The sequence below is a fragment of the Pinus tabuliformis genome, chromosome 4_2, assembly GCF_031772625.1.
Source record: "Pinus tabuliformis cultivar Carrire ecotype Pingquan chromosome 4_2, CPIR1, whole genome shotgun sequence".
Classification (NCBI taxonomy): Eukaryota; Viridiplantae; Streptophyta; class Pinopsida; order Pinales; family Pinaceae; genus Pinus; species Pinus tabuliformis.
In genome coordinates, this window is record NC_142304.1 from 756,881,101 (window position 1) to 756,896,135 (window position 15,035).

The following is a 15,035-nucleotide window of genomic DNA, read 5'->3' on the forward strand; positions in this document are numbered from 1 at the left end:
CAAAATCTTAGAAACACCAAACCATTGACCAAATTGACAAAGAAGAGGTTTCATTCGAGCTTACCTCTTGCTTGCTAGCCTTCAACCGAGATATAAAACAAATTTGCAAGTGTTTTTAGCTCCCTGGCTATGTGCGTCAAGCGCCAAGCCGAGTGTGCCACGTGCCCTGAGTGCACCGCACCCTTTTTGATTTTGTACTGTGGGTTGGCTGCCAGTGCGTCGCACCCTCTGTGTGCGCCGCATGCCCTGGTGTATGCACCGCGCGCTTTGGAAACCGGCTCTCCTTCACTCAAACCCTCATGAATTTTCTCTCTCACCTTTGTAATTTCTCTCCAAGCTTGCCAAAGCACAAATGGTTTTTTTTTTGGGCAAAAACAAGTATATATAGGCTTGGGAGAGTTGGGTTTAATTTTTTCTTCTTTGAAAACCCACTTTCTAATGTTTGTGTTTTGCACTTTTTCATTGACTTTAAAACACCCTGATTTTCATTTTTCTTTGAAACTTTGGCTCTCATGATGGGATTTTCGGCATTTCTTTGCGGAGACTGTGTGACTGAGTATTTGGCCATGAAAACCATGACTGCATTCTGAAAAAGTCAACTGGCGATTTTGTGGAAAAATTTGTCATAGTTGACCTTGTTTGACTTTTCTTCAAAACAGAGTTTTGAAGAAGAGTCGATGTCCTTTCAGGTGATGATGAAGCTTTCGGAACCATAGCTATATAAGGTCTCCCTCTGGCCTGCATGGCTTTTTCTGGACATGTTTTTTCAAAGACCACATTGATGATTTCCTAAACCCAAACATAAAAGATAAGTTTGTCATGTAATATGCCCATACCTTGGCTATCACAAATTTCAGTGATTATGGACAAAGACCTGAGCCAGCAGGGGCCAGAGATGAGGGAAAATGACTAGCATGACTATCTCCATTAGATCATGGCATGTCCCTAGAGAAATGGAGCTGAGTGGATGGAGCAGGACACCTAAAATTAAAATGCACAAAGAGCTTTGATCTCTGACGGAGGGCTAACCAGACTGACTCTAACATTGGCTCCAATGGGGGATGTTAGCTCCTTGGAGGTGCCAAGAACAGCAGATGTCTGGAGGAGCTAGACAGTGCCTTTTTTCCATTGGGCTATGGAGTCATCATTTTAATAAACAACACAGGACTCTGACTTATTTATAAAACTGGAATAACCAAGAAATTGACTCAAACTTGACAATTGGAGTAACTCAAAAACTAACTTTACATATTGAAACCAAACTGAAATAAAAATGGTATTTATAATGACAGTGGAAGCAGCGTTGATAGATCAACAGTGATACTGCTTGAGTAGCCGACCGTTGATCGACCCTCCAGGACAATCTTCCCCGTTCATCTCCTTCAGAAGAAAGGCATTCTGCCCCCTATATGCTACAATATTGAAAGGACCTTTCCACAGATTTTTGAACTTTCCGTGCTTGCCTTTCTCTTCATTCCTTGCATCCCACTTCAGCACCACATCATCCAACTGAAATTTATCTGCTTTTGATTTTCTGTCATAGATTTCCTTTATCTTCTCCTGCAACTTGGATGAGTTCTTGAAAACTTCCTCTCTTGTTTGCTGCAAGTGGATGATTTGATTCAACCTTCTCTGCATGGGATCTTCCTCACTACCAGCCTCCTGGAGAAGTCTGACCACCAGGGCAGCAAGAGTGGCTGGGAATACTATGTCAACTCCATAAACCAGCTCAAACGGTGACATACCAATAGACTTTTTCTGACTGATTCGATCTGCCCAAAGTGCATGGACCAACCTCTTGTTCCAGCTCTTCTTATTTATTTCCAACAGCTTCTTGATGATGTTGACCAAATATTTATTCGAAGATTCTGCCAATCCATTGCCTTGCGGATGATAGGCAGTTGAATGACCCAAAATTATGTGATATTTGTGACAAAATTCTACCATCCTTTTCGATTTGAAAGCTGCTGCATTATCAATGATTATTTTGTTTGGACAACCAAAGCGAGACAAGATGTTATTTTCAAGAAATGAAATGATTACCGTGTCCGTCGCTTTTCTGGTAGGGGCTGCCTCAATCCATTTTGTGAAATAGTTCGTCGCTGTAAGGATCCACCTATGCTGTCCGGAAGAGGCGGGATGAATTTCCCCAATGAAATCCAACCCCCACTGCTGGAATGGAGCGCTCACTTCGATAGGCTTAAGTGGCAAAGGCTATAATTTCTATTTTCCTTTGAAAATTTGACACTTATGACAGCGGTTTACCATCTTATGCACATCAACAAACAAAGTAGGCTAGTAGTACCTTGCTCTCAAAATTTTGTTCGTTGTTGATCTCCAAAAAAGATGTCCACCACACTCACCTCCGTGGAAATCCTCCATGACTTTCTTTGCCTCCTCTTCCACCAAACAATTTAACAAAATGCCACCGGGATCTTTCCAATACAATGCAGAATTCAAGATACAAAACTTGGTAGCCTTCAATTTGAGTGTTCTCGCTTTGTTTCTAGCCATGTCGGGCGGTGGTGATAGATTTTTCAGCACATATATTATATCAGAATACCATGGGGACAAAGCAAACATTTCAGATACCTGAATTGACGTTCCTTCCTCATTCTCATCAGACATGGCAGCGATCAGATTTATGTCCAATGCATGCAAATTTGATTCAGCCATTAGCTTCTCCAACCCCTGCCCTTTGACCAGCTTTGTAGGCTTTATCTCCACATCGTATTCTAGCAAGGCTGCGATCCATTTGCCTCTTCTCCCTTCCAGATTGGTCTGCACTAGAACATCTTTCACAACAGTATTAGGAACATAGGCCAGAATGTGAGAATGTAGGATATACACCCAAAAATCCTTCAATGCCTTCACCAATGCCAGGGCCTGCTTCTCAATGATGTTTTACTTCAAAGTTGCATCCCTTATAGCCCTGCTGAATAATGCAATGGGTCTTTCATGATCATCCCTCTTCTGCAATAGTACCGCTACCATAGTGTGCTCAGAAGAAAATGAAAACAATATGAAATCTTGAGTGTAATCCGGGCTGACTAGAACTGGAGCTGAAGAAAGAGCCAATTTGACCAAGTTGAAAGATTTGACAGCCTCCTCTGTCCATTTCACCTGGCTCTCTTTTTAAGCATGTTGGTCATTTCTTTCAAGTGTTCTGCAAGATTAGGCACAAAACGACGCAGAAAATTAATCTTACCATTGAATGATTGTATCTCCTTTTTGTTCTGCGTAGATCGATTTGCTGAATTTCTTGCACACGTGCTGGGTCTATGCGGATGCCATCTTTTGAAATGATATGCCCAAGTAATTTTCCTTCCTCCATGGCGAACAAGCTCTTCTTAGGATTCAGTGATAGACCATATTTCCTACACTTTTGAAAGACGACTTTAGGTGATGCATGTGCTCTTCATCAGATTTTGGAAACACCGTCAAGTCATCCAGGTACACCACCAAAAACACATCCTTCTCATTTGCAAACGCCAAGTCCATTGCACACTGAAATGTGGCACCTGCACTCTTTAAACCGAATGGCATTTTGGCATAGTGAAAGGTTCCCCATGGAGTGGTGAATGCTGTCTTATCTCTATCATCTTCATGGACTGAAATTTGGTTATATGCGGAATAACCATCAAGCAGCAACATACGAGATGCCCTCACTACTCGCTGAAGTATATGGTCCATCTTGGGCAGCAGATAGTTGTCCTTCAATGAGACCTTGTTTAGATTTCTGAAATCGATGCATAGGCGGATCTCACCGGTCTTCTTGCGTATAGGTACTAAGTTAGATATCCAATCTGAAAATCTAATAGGCACAATGATACCTGACTTGTACAACCTATTTACCTCTTTTTCGATGGATGGCAGCAACTTTGGATTGATCCTTCTCAGCTTTTGTCTAAATGGTTTTTGATTGGGCTTGATAGGTATTGTGTGCTGAATAATATTTGTATCATAAGTCTTTAAATCAGAATAATCCCAAGTAAATACATCTGCAAATGAAGTCATCAAATTGATATATTTGTCCTTGATCTTTGGCAGTAATGTTTTGGACAATTTTACCAATTTTGGATTTGCAGCTGTACCAATGTTGACTTCTTCCACACCTTTCTCTGTCGGCTGCAATGTTGGCTTGCGGGCTACATCATCCTGATTGAAAAGTTCCTCTAGGGTATCAAGCCTTTAGGAATGATGTTATTCTTCAGCTGCAATATGTCCATTTGATTGATCTACACTTCTTCTGTACCATTCCCTTTGTTCTCATCGTTTTCCACATCAATTAAGGTTTCTTTGAACTTGCCTTTGTTGAGCAGAAAATCCTTAATCTCCTCATCATCTTGGAACACTTGCCAATGTCGTTGATTGTCTGGAATGGTTGGACGGTGCTTGACATGGATTTAAAATTTATTGCTGGAGTTCATGGGGATCTTCAAGCTGCTCACTGCCTTGGCAAGAGCATTAGCAATACTATTTTGTATTCGTGGCACACATGTCAAGGTGTATTCGGAAAATAGCTTCAAGATGTCCAAAACTGCATTACGATAGGCCTGCATCCTAGGATGTTTTGCTTGATACTCACCTCTGACCTGTTTTATCACCAACTCAGAGTCGCCATATACCGAAATCCTCTTTGCATTCAGCTTTCTAAGAATCTTCAGGCCAGCAATCAGAGCTTCATATTCAGCTTCATTATTGGAACATTCAAAGGCCAGCTTGTAGGAGCAAACTCTCACGCTGCTAGGCACTTTGTTTGGGGCGGAGAAAGGACTGCGTACCCAAATACCAATACCAGTGCCATCATTCCCTACTGCTCCATCAAAATCCATGGTCCACAAGCCTTCTTCATCTTCTTGCAAGTGCTAAAAATATTTTTGTTGTCCATTGTTTGCTTGCTGTCCATCGTTTTCAGCTGATTGCCCAATATTTTGCTGCTTTTCTTGTCCTTCTTTCTTCAAAATCTCTCTAAAATTTTCTGTTATTTTTGGAATGTCATTTGCTTCTACTATCTGACTATCTATCTCATCCAAACTATCTGAAAAAAAAACAAAAGACTATAAATCTGTATGTACATAGTTTATATAATGATTTATAGGTTTCTCCTTGCTTGTGATCATATATTTCATCTTTTGTTCCCGGTATAACTTCCTCATTTGTCCAAACATAGGGATTGTTGCATAGGATAAATCCAGCTGTAGTGTCCCTTTCAATTTTGCTACCCAATACCTCGAAAGAAGCATGCCAAACCTTGGAGGAATGTCTGCTACCACTACATCCATCAGAACGTTTTTCATAGGAAGTTGATCTAAACTCACAACTAAGTCTTTGATGAGCCCTATGCACCTTACTCTGCTGGAATCGAATCAATAGAGATCATGATATTGGCGTGTGATGTCCAGACCAAGCTTATCCATGATAGCTTTGGGCATGAGATTGTGAGAGGCTCCAAAATCGAACATGGCATTGTGTAGCACAAAGTCATGCAATCGTAAACTGATATAGAAGGGTGGCACATTGCTCTCAGGAGACTCACCATTCGTCGCTGGCCCAAAAATCATTTCAGGCTGATCATCTTCCACATTTACCATGTCGGACATTGGGTCCAAATTCAACATTTTAGAAATCTGTCCTTTATAACCGTTGTTCTTCATTATTTCAGTCAAAGGGATGGATACCTTTAGCTTAGAAATCTCATTCTCTAGGCTGAAAGTGGGAGTTCTTTCTACCTCTTTGACTTGGATCTCTTTCCTTTCCTTCTCTTTTGATGTGGCTGGTTGCTGTGATTGTTCTACTAACTTTGATTTGCTGCTCTCCGAAACAACCGCCTCCTTTCCCTTTCTTTGTGTAGCTGATGGATCATTCTTTGTTGTTTCCCCCTCCTTATTTTTCTGAATTGGTTTGGCCGATACATCTCTGTTTCTAAGGGAATATCGCTACTGTTGTGCAGACAAAGCATTCATATACCCCCTTTGATATTCTTCTGACTCTTCTTCCAACATGGTTTCGTTAGGTAGAATAAAATCAGTGTCTTGGTGTGTAGCTGAATTTACTGCACATTCTTCTTCTTCGATGATGTAAGTAGGTAGCTCATCTAGAGTAAAGAGATGGTTTTCCTCACCTATTACATTCCCATCCTCATTTGACTCCGGTCCATACACAAAATTCTGCTGCAAAGGTGTTTGTACCGACTGTTGTGTTGTCTGCTCTTGAGTCCGCTAATCTCTTTGTCTAATTCTATATTGTGGCTGCTGCTGGCCACGAAAGTTAGGATTCCTAACTTGTGGCTCTGGCTTGTCAAGTTTTACCCTTTCAAGCATTTTTTCTACCTTTTTGAGCAGCTGACCCATTGAAGAAGATTCTTCTTTCACCGTGGTTTTCTTCTCTGCTTTCACTCTAGCTCTTTTGGACAACAGATTTGCCTCAACGCTGACCGTAATTTTCTGCATGTCTTCCATTGTAGCCGGCTCTCTCTCTCTCAATTGGTATGCCATGTCAACATCAAAACCATCTGGAAACTTCATCATCGCTAGTCCCACAAGTTGCTTTAGATGGTCTGGAATTTCATTGTAGACTGCATTAAATCTAACACAATAATCTTGGACCGATTCATCGGCATTCCATTTGATTTGCTCGTATTCAGCCAGAATTTGAAGGGGATTCTTTTTCACTTCCCATCGGTTCAAAAACTGTCTTTTTAGTTCAGCCAAAGATGGTGATATTTTCAACCATGAAACCTCTGAACCATTTCCTCACATCACCTACAAATGTTTGTACAAAGAGCCTCATTTCCACGTTCTCCGCATCGATCTCATGAAGTTCATAAAAGTCTGCCATTTTGTCCACATGTTGCTGAGCAGTAATGCTGTTAGGAGTGCCATCAAAAAATGGGATTTTACTTTGATAATCATTTGGCATGTCATCTAGGACTTGGGCAGAACAAGGGGTGTGAAATGGGCATCCATCATTCTTGGTGGATTTGGCCTTGGAGGCGTTGGAGGAGTGTGCAGAGTTTGCAAGGGGCTTGCACTTGGAGTTTGGGGATGTGTGGCAATGTAATTATCAATTAATCTATTAGCTCTTTCTGTCTCAAGGTCTACAAGAAATTGTAGATTGGGGACGGTATAATCAACAGCCCTTTCGGATTTAGACTCAAACAAAGATATCTCAAATCGTTCGTCAAACTCAAGCTCTTCAAGATACTCAAAAATGGCGGGACATGAATGGGATTTGAACACGGGAGTTATGGTGGTTTCTTGACGAATGATTCTTGGGATCAAATTGGGATTTTCATAAATGTGAGGAGGGTCCTAGTCTGGATTCACTCTGGTATATCGTCTCGAAGCCAACGTGCTATTGGGATAAATCACCGGACACAACCAACTTACTCAGCCTTTCCAATCCTAAGCTCATCATCCAGAAGCCTAGAATTCTTATGAAACAAGGGGATTTGATTTCCAACTTGAGTCCCTATTATGGTCGCCACTATGTTAGCACCTAAATCTGCCTTAGGCTGAAAGAAGGCAAAAATTAGGGTAACCACAAACCACGCTCAGTCTGGTAGCTAGCCCTACCAGAGCAGGAGAGGGCTCTCTTCGAGTCACGCTCAGCGAATGGATAGGAAAAATGGTCTGAGATGACATACAATGCAATATTTACCTTAGGCTAGTAAGTGAAAGGGGATTTTGGAAAATATTTTATGAAGTGACCAAGCTTCTGGGATGTATGTGGGACTGGCGCTCAGCAAAAAACAGAGAATAGAATATGAAGGCACAGATTATTCCGTGAGGCAAGGTAGGCGGCAAGCGCAACAATTTTGGCTTAAGGTAACGTGGAATGGAAAGATTGCTGAAGAGAGTGAAAAGGGCATGGTCGCATGAATCCCTTTCAACAAAAGAGTAACACTGCACATGAAATTTTCCCACAGGAAGAGCAATATAAATTGAATTCTACCTAATCTCACTTATAAAATTTCACTGACATGAAGCATGAAATGAATTATGAAACATAACAAGATACATATGGAACATAAGAACACATTTTCTACACTCACGACCACAAGAATCTCATGAAACAGAGCCGTTGCCTTTCATTAATTCTCTGTCAAAAATACACAGGCTAGAAACAGAGTTTCTTTCCCATAGTCTCCCAGAAGTTACAAGCCAGCCAACCCTTTGCAAATAACTTGCATACAATATACAGAATGTGTGGAGAAGATATGGAACACCCAGGGGTTGGGAAGTTACTCAAATCATTTCGAAAAGGAGATGGAGAGCCAACCATCAGCTATAGGTGCAACGCTCTCAGGCATGACATTTGGCTGGGATGACCCTTTTCATTCTTTTGCCACTTGGATAGATGCCCATCTGGAGAGAAAACTCTTTAAATTTTGCATTTGGTGCTAAAAAACCGAAGTGTAGATGACCGGGCCCACGTGGAGAAGTCGCGACCCGAAATTTCGCGAAACGGGAGAAAATTGGCAGTTTTTTCCCCTGTGCACCGCGCCAAATTCTCTATGCATTGCACCACGTTGGAGCATGTTTTTGGGCACTTTTAGATGTCCAAAATGTGCCCAAGTGGGCTTGTTGGAAAGAATGTCCTGTCTACTTTCTAACCCCACTGGAATTTCTCAATTTGGTGCTCATTTTCCCCTCCAAATCTTCATTCTCCCAAGAATGCTTTCTGTGTGTCAAAAACGTGGCAGAGAGGCCATTTTTGGGTGTTTTTTTAGGAGGCCCATATCTTGTCAAAATTTCTTGTCCAGACACCAGTAGTAGTAATTTTCAATGCTGAATCCAAATATGCAAGCCGTTCCTTGATTAGAGTCCTAGATTTTTAGCGTCGCGCCAGTGGCGCGGCGCATAGGGAGGAATTTCCTGTTTTGTGTCCAAAAAAATTTCCTGTGACCAAAATTTGCCCAAGTTTTTTGAAATTTGGGGTGGAGGTTCCCTATGAAGTGCTATGTTGTGCTAAGGAAGCCTCAGCCAAGATTCGAAGCCAATCTTGCTCCTTTGCCTCTTTTGTCGCTTTGCTCAATTTTGCCTTTAGGCTCCTGATTATTGCTTTGGAGCTCATGTTTCGGGCCTGGTAGTGATGAGTCATGCGCCTCAGCATGTCTTTCTCCCTATTTGCTTTATCCAACCGCTGCTCTGAGTGAACGTTCACTTTCTCTAGCACATACTCCTGGTTTTCGTCTCTTTGCTCCATAGGTCTGCCTTGTGCGGCCAGGATGTGTCGTCGGTTTTCCTTGATCATTTCAACTCTATCTCAGCTAACCGATCCTCAAGTTGTTTGTTCCTCTACTCCAGATACTGCATGTTCCACTTGGCCCTATCCAAGTCCAGGGATAGGTTCTCAATCACAAACTGCTGCTCTTGAATGATCTCTCCCAGCTCAGCATTTGTAGGTTCTGCATCTGTCTCATCATCCTGGAGGAGAACAAACTCAGTCTCTTGCTCACCTGATGTCCCTTCCTCCTACATTGGTTCCTTGCACTTACCTTGCTCCTGTGGTGCTGATGTCGGAAGCGAGACCCCTTCCACCCCGGGTGGAGATAACACTCTATTTGGTGCTGCGAACAATGGTCTATTGCCTTTCTGGTATGTGATGTATACTGGCATGGTGGCAGTCTCATGGCGCTCAAACTGATGTGAAGGACCTCCCACCTCATGTTCTGCCTCTGATGTCACCAGTGGAGCGCTGAAGAAGTCACGGGAGATGAAGTCCTCCCAAGCAATACCCTGCAATCCCAACTGGTGGTCCACCAAAATCCGGATGAGAGAAAAATGATAGACACTATTTAGCTACTATCGTGGGGTCTTGCGCTGCATGAAGTTTTTCATCTTCTCAATGTTGTTGCAGATGAAAAATGGGAGGCTCATCATCCGCACCCTGGTGAAGTGCATGAGCAAGCGGATGTGATAGGCATAAAGGCGAGAAAACCTCCCCTCACAACTGAAATACTTCATGATCAATCTCATGAGTGGGGCATACTCATCCCTCAAAAATCTGAATGGAAAAACTCTGGTGAGCTGGCTCAAGCAGCTGTTCTTGATGTAAGGCTCATAGTGATGCCTCTCCACCTTCTTCTTCTTATGCCACTGCTCCCCAATGTTTGGTATCCCTGTTGCCACTGATATAGCCTCCAGTGTCAAGGTGAAAGTGACCCCAGCCAGGACAAATTGGCCTCCCTATAGATGAAGTGCAAAAAGGTGGGCCAACTCATGATGGAGTTTGAAATTCAACACCCTTTGACAAAATTCGTAACATGCCAAGTGCTGGAAACAAGACATAGCAAGTGGGCATGCCTACAGCTCAGTGAGGGTGTTTGGCTCATCTCTAAGATGTCTGCCGCTCCGGTGATGTCTCCTATGGGCCCTCTCTCCTGAAGATGTGTCGCTATGGGTCCCCTCCTCATACTCTGATGAATTTTTTGATGCCATTACTGCTGCTTGTACCCTGAGTTTTATGCTGCCCTCTGAATCCAATGAAACTGATAGATGCTCTGAAAATCTGTCACCAAGGGGACAATAAAACAGGGGAGTGTTAGGAGGGGAATGATGAAAAGGGGAATAGGGGTTTAAAGGAGAAATTTATCAGGGATTTGGGAGTGTTTGGGGTATGGTTTTGATGGGGTAGGTTTTGGGATATTTTGAGCTATAGGAATAAAGGGGACGAATGGATATGATTACAATGTAGCTAGGGTAACTATTAGGGGAAACTGCTCCAGGGGAATTAGCTGATAGAGGTAGGGTAGGAGCATATTTTAGCAATCATGTTACTGTAGCAAAACCCTAGCTTTTTTCCCTTCTTTGTGTCATTTTGGGTTTACTTAATTAAAAAATTTTCCTTTGATTTCATGGTCACCAAAATCATATTTTTCTTTGAGTTAAGGATCAATGGTGAAGGGATCTAGGGCCACCTTTGCAATTTTTAGAGCCATTTATAAAAATTTATGCGATTCGGTGTTTTTTTTTCTAGGCTCACAGATCTGTGCGCCGCGTGCTTTGCCCAGTGTGCCGCTCGCCGGGTATGGACTGCGCTAGTGCAATATTAACACTGTGGCCGGGCTCCCAGTGCGCCGTGCCACCTTGTCTGTGCACCGCGCACTATCAAATGACACTAATTTGCTTGGAACACCGGGGGTAGGGTCTTAGTGGAGATTTCTAGGGGGTTTCCTTAGGAGACAAGGTGGAATGGAGGTGAAAATGATGAGGAGTGAGGGGACAAGGGGAGGGGAGCAAAACCTTGGTGGCGTCCTCACAAATTTGCAACCCCGTTTATCATTTTTGCTTTGATGATTATTTTCATGGATGGCCAATGTGCTTTGGATATCATTCAACATCTTAGAAACACCAAACCAATGACCAAATTGACAGAGAAGAGGTTTTATTCGAGCCTACCTCTTGCTTGCTAGCCTTCAACCGGGATATAAAACAAATTTGCAAGTGTTTTGAGCTCCGTGGCTGTGTGCATCACGCACCAAGCCCAGTGCGCCATGCACCCTAAGTGTGCCGCGCCCTTGTTGATTTTGCACTGTGGGCTGGCTGCCAATGCGTCGCACCCTCTGTGTGCGCCGCGCGCCCTGGTGTATGTGCCGCGCGCTTTGAAAACCAGCTCTCCTTCACTCAAACCCTCATGAATTTGCTCTCTCACCTTTGTAATTTCTCTACAAGCTTGCCAAAGCACAAATGGTTTTTGTTTTGGGCAAAACCAAGTATATATAGGCTTGGGAGAGTTGGGTTTAATTTTTTCTTCTTTGAAAACCCACTTTCTAATGTTTGTGTTTTGCACTTTTTCATTGACTTTAAAACACGTTGATTTTCATTTTTCTTTGAAACTTTGGCTCTCATGATGGGATTTTCGACATTTCTTTGTGGAGACTGTGTGACTGAGTATTTGACCATGAAAACCATGACTGCATTTTGAAAAAGCCAACTGGCGATTTTGTGGAAAAATTTGTCATAGTTGACCTTGTTTGACTTTTCTTCAAAACAGAGTTTTGAAGAAGAGTCGATGTCCTTTCAGGTGATGATGAAGCTTTTAGAACCATAGATGTATAAGGTCTCCCTCTGGCCTGCATGGCTTTTTCTGGACATGTTTTTTCAAAGACCACATTGATGATTTCCTAAACCCAAACATAAAAGATGACTTTGTCCTGTAATATGCCCAGACCTTGACTATCATAAATTTCAGTGATTATGGACAAAGACCTGAGCCAGCAGGGGCCAGAGATGAGGGAAAATGACTAGCATGACTATCTCCGTCAGATCATGGCATGTCCCTAGCGAAATGGAGCTGAGTGGATGGAGCGGGACACCTAAAATTGAAATGCAAAAAGAGCTTTGATCTCTGATGGAGGGCTGACCAGACCGACTCTAACAAAATGCATGGTGACACTAAGTGATTGCAGAAGTGATTGACAATGCATGCAAAACATGAATGAAAGATTCAGCAAATAGATCAACATGCATGTGGGTGAGGTGATTTGCCGGTTTGGCGAACGTTCGTACAAAATAGTTTCATGCATGCAACAATAGTGAGATAGCAATGAGAACTAAAACAAAGCTAGGAAAAGCTAGTATACATGTCAATGATATCAAGAGTTCAAAGAAATCAAGCAAATAACACTCACACAAGCGAATACACAAAAAGCGGCAAAAATGCTGAAAAAGACAAGCTGAGGCCACTTACCCATGAATAGCTAAGTCGGATGTATCGAAGAGTCCTGGATGTGCTATGGAATGATAGAGATCTAAGATCGTTGTGAATGAATGAGCTCTGATGTGTCGAATAAATAAGTTTGGTCTCATGATGCACATGCCACAAATCTAGGAAAAAGTGACACTTGGAGTGAAGTTTCTAAAACAACTTTGCATGTAACCCTCGACTACTAAAAATAGTCCACTGAATCATGGGATTCCTTTTACATGTTGCCTCTTGCCATTCCAGGAAGAGAAATGTCATGCATGCATGCAAGTCAAGTTTCCTTGGTCCCAGGTGGAATTGGTCAACCAAACTGCTCATGCATATAGTTGCTCAACTATTTGGGAAAAATGTGCATTTCTAGCTGGGAGCTGGGCTGACTGTCCAGGAGGTTTGTGCAATTTCTAGGAAGAGAAATTGACTGCTGCCTAGATTTGTGCAAGTTCTAGGCTGAGCAGCCGTGCTGGGGAAAATTGCGCAATTCTTGTTGGGAGTGTTGACTAGTAGGATTATGCAATCCTAGATCCCAGCAGGCTGCCAAACAGGATTACGCAATTTCTGGAGGGAAGGCTAGTTTCCCTCCATAAATGTGCAACTTTCTAGGGGAATTTTCTCAGCCTAGAGTTGGACCAAGTTTGGGTGAACAGCCTGTGAGGGGAATGGATTAAAATGTGATCGATAGGCTGCCTTGAGTGTGTTTTCATCAAAGATTCTAAGGCCAAACTCAGATTCTCATGTGTCATGGAAACTCAACATATGCCTTGTTCACCTAAGAGTTACCTATAACTCATCTTAGGTTACTCATGTACAATCTCAACTCATCCCACTTAACAAGTTACCAAGACAAGGCTCATCACATCCAACCGTGGTCTAAAATAATCAAGCAACACAATTTACGTCTTGACATGCCGTAGCACCTGGCATGTCTTAGAATGCCTTGGCACTATGTGGCATGCGTTAACATCCCCTACATTCCTTGGCATGCTTTGACACTCCCTAGCACACCGTGGCACTTCGTTATTTGCCTTGGTAGTTTAGCATACCTTGGCATTGCCTAGCATATAACCTTATCACTCCCTCCTTAACACACCTAGAACTCATTGAAAATCCCTCTCACACACTCTTATTCATTCATTTCCATGCATTTTGACCTAGTGTGTCCTTATGTTTCCCCAACACCCCCTAACACTCCATAGCTCACACTAGCACCTAACACATCTTGGCCTACCACCCTAACACTCTAGCATTCCTTGGCACTACATAGTATACCTTGTCACTCTCTCCTTAACACACCTAGAGATTGCTGACACTCTTGGTCATAAAATCTTATTCATTTATTTCCATTCATTTTTACCTAGTGCTCCCTTGTGTTTCCCTAGCACTCTTTATCACTCCTTGACACATGTTGTTACACCCTAGCACCTATGACATCTTGGCATGTTGCCCTAGCCTCTAGCATGCCTTAACACTGCCTAGCATACCTTGTCACTTTGTCCTTAGCACACCTGCAACTCGCTAAAACTTCTAATCACAAACTCTTATTTGTTCATTTCCATTCATTTTGACATAGTTCTCCCTTGTGTTTCCTTGGCACTCCCAGCTAACACTTCCTTGCACGCGTTGACACATCTTGGCCGCATGTCACCCTACAACTGTAGCATTCCTTACCATTGCCAAGCATGCCTTGTAACTCCTCCTTAAAACACTTGGAACTCACTAACACTCCATGCCACACATTCTTATTCCTTCATTTCCATTCATTATGACATAGTGCTCCCTTGTGTTTCCCTAGCACTCCCTAACACTCCTTGGTACACATTGGGACACCATGGAACTTGTCACATCTTAGCAGGATCTCCTAAAACTCTGCCATCTATTGGCACTTCTTACCTCCTTAGCACACCTATAACTTGTTTACACTCCCTATCACACACACATATTCATTCATTTACATGTAATTGAAACGAGTCATCCCTTGTGTTTCCGTGGCAATCCCTAACATGTGTTGGCACCACATCCTAGAACTTGGCACACCTTGGCATGCCTTAGCACTTGGCATGTCTTGACATGCCTAGCATTCCTTGGAACTTTCTAACATGTGTTAGCACTTCTTGAAATTACGTGCACACCTTGGCACTCCCTAATTTTCATGCCCTCATAGATAACCTTAGTTTTTTTTTGACATGGGAACCCAACCAAGTCATTAGAAAAATAGTGTTGTGCTTAGATCAAAGTCTTCCTTTGCCTGAAACTTCTTTTTCCATCCTCTTATCACAATCGTAGGCTTTCCTCCTACAAGTCATAATATGAAATTCTTCAACACACTT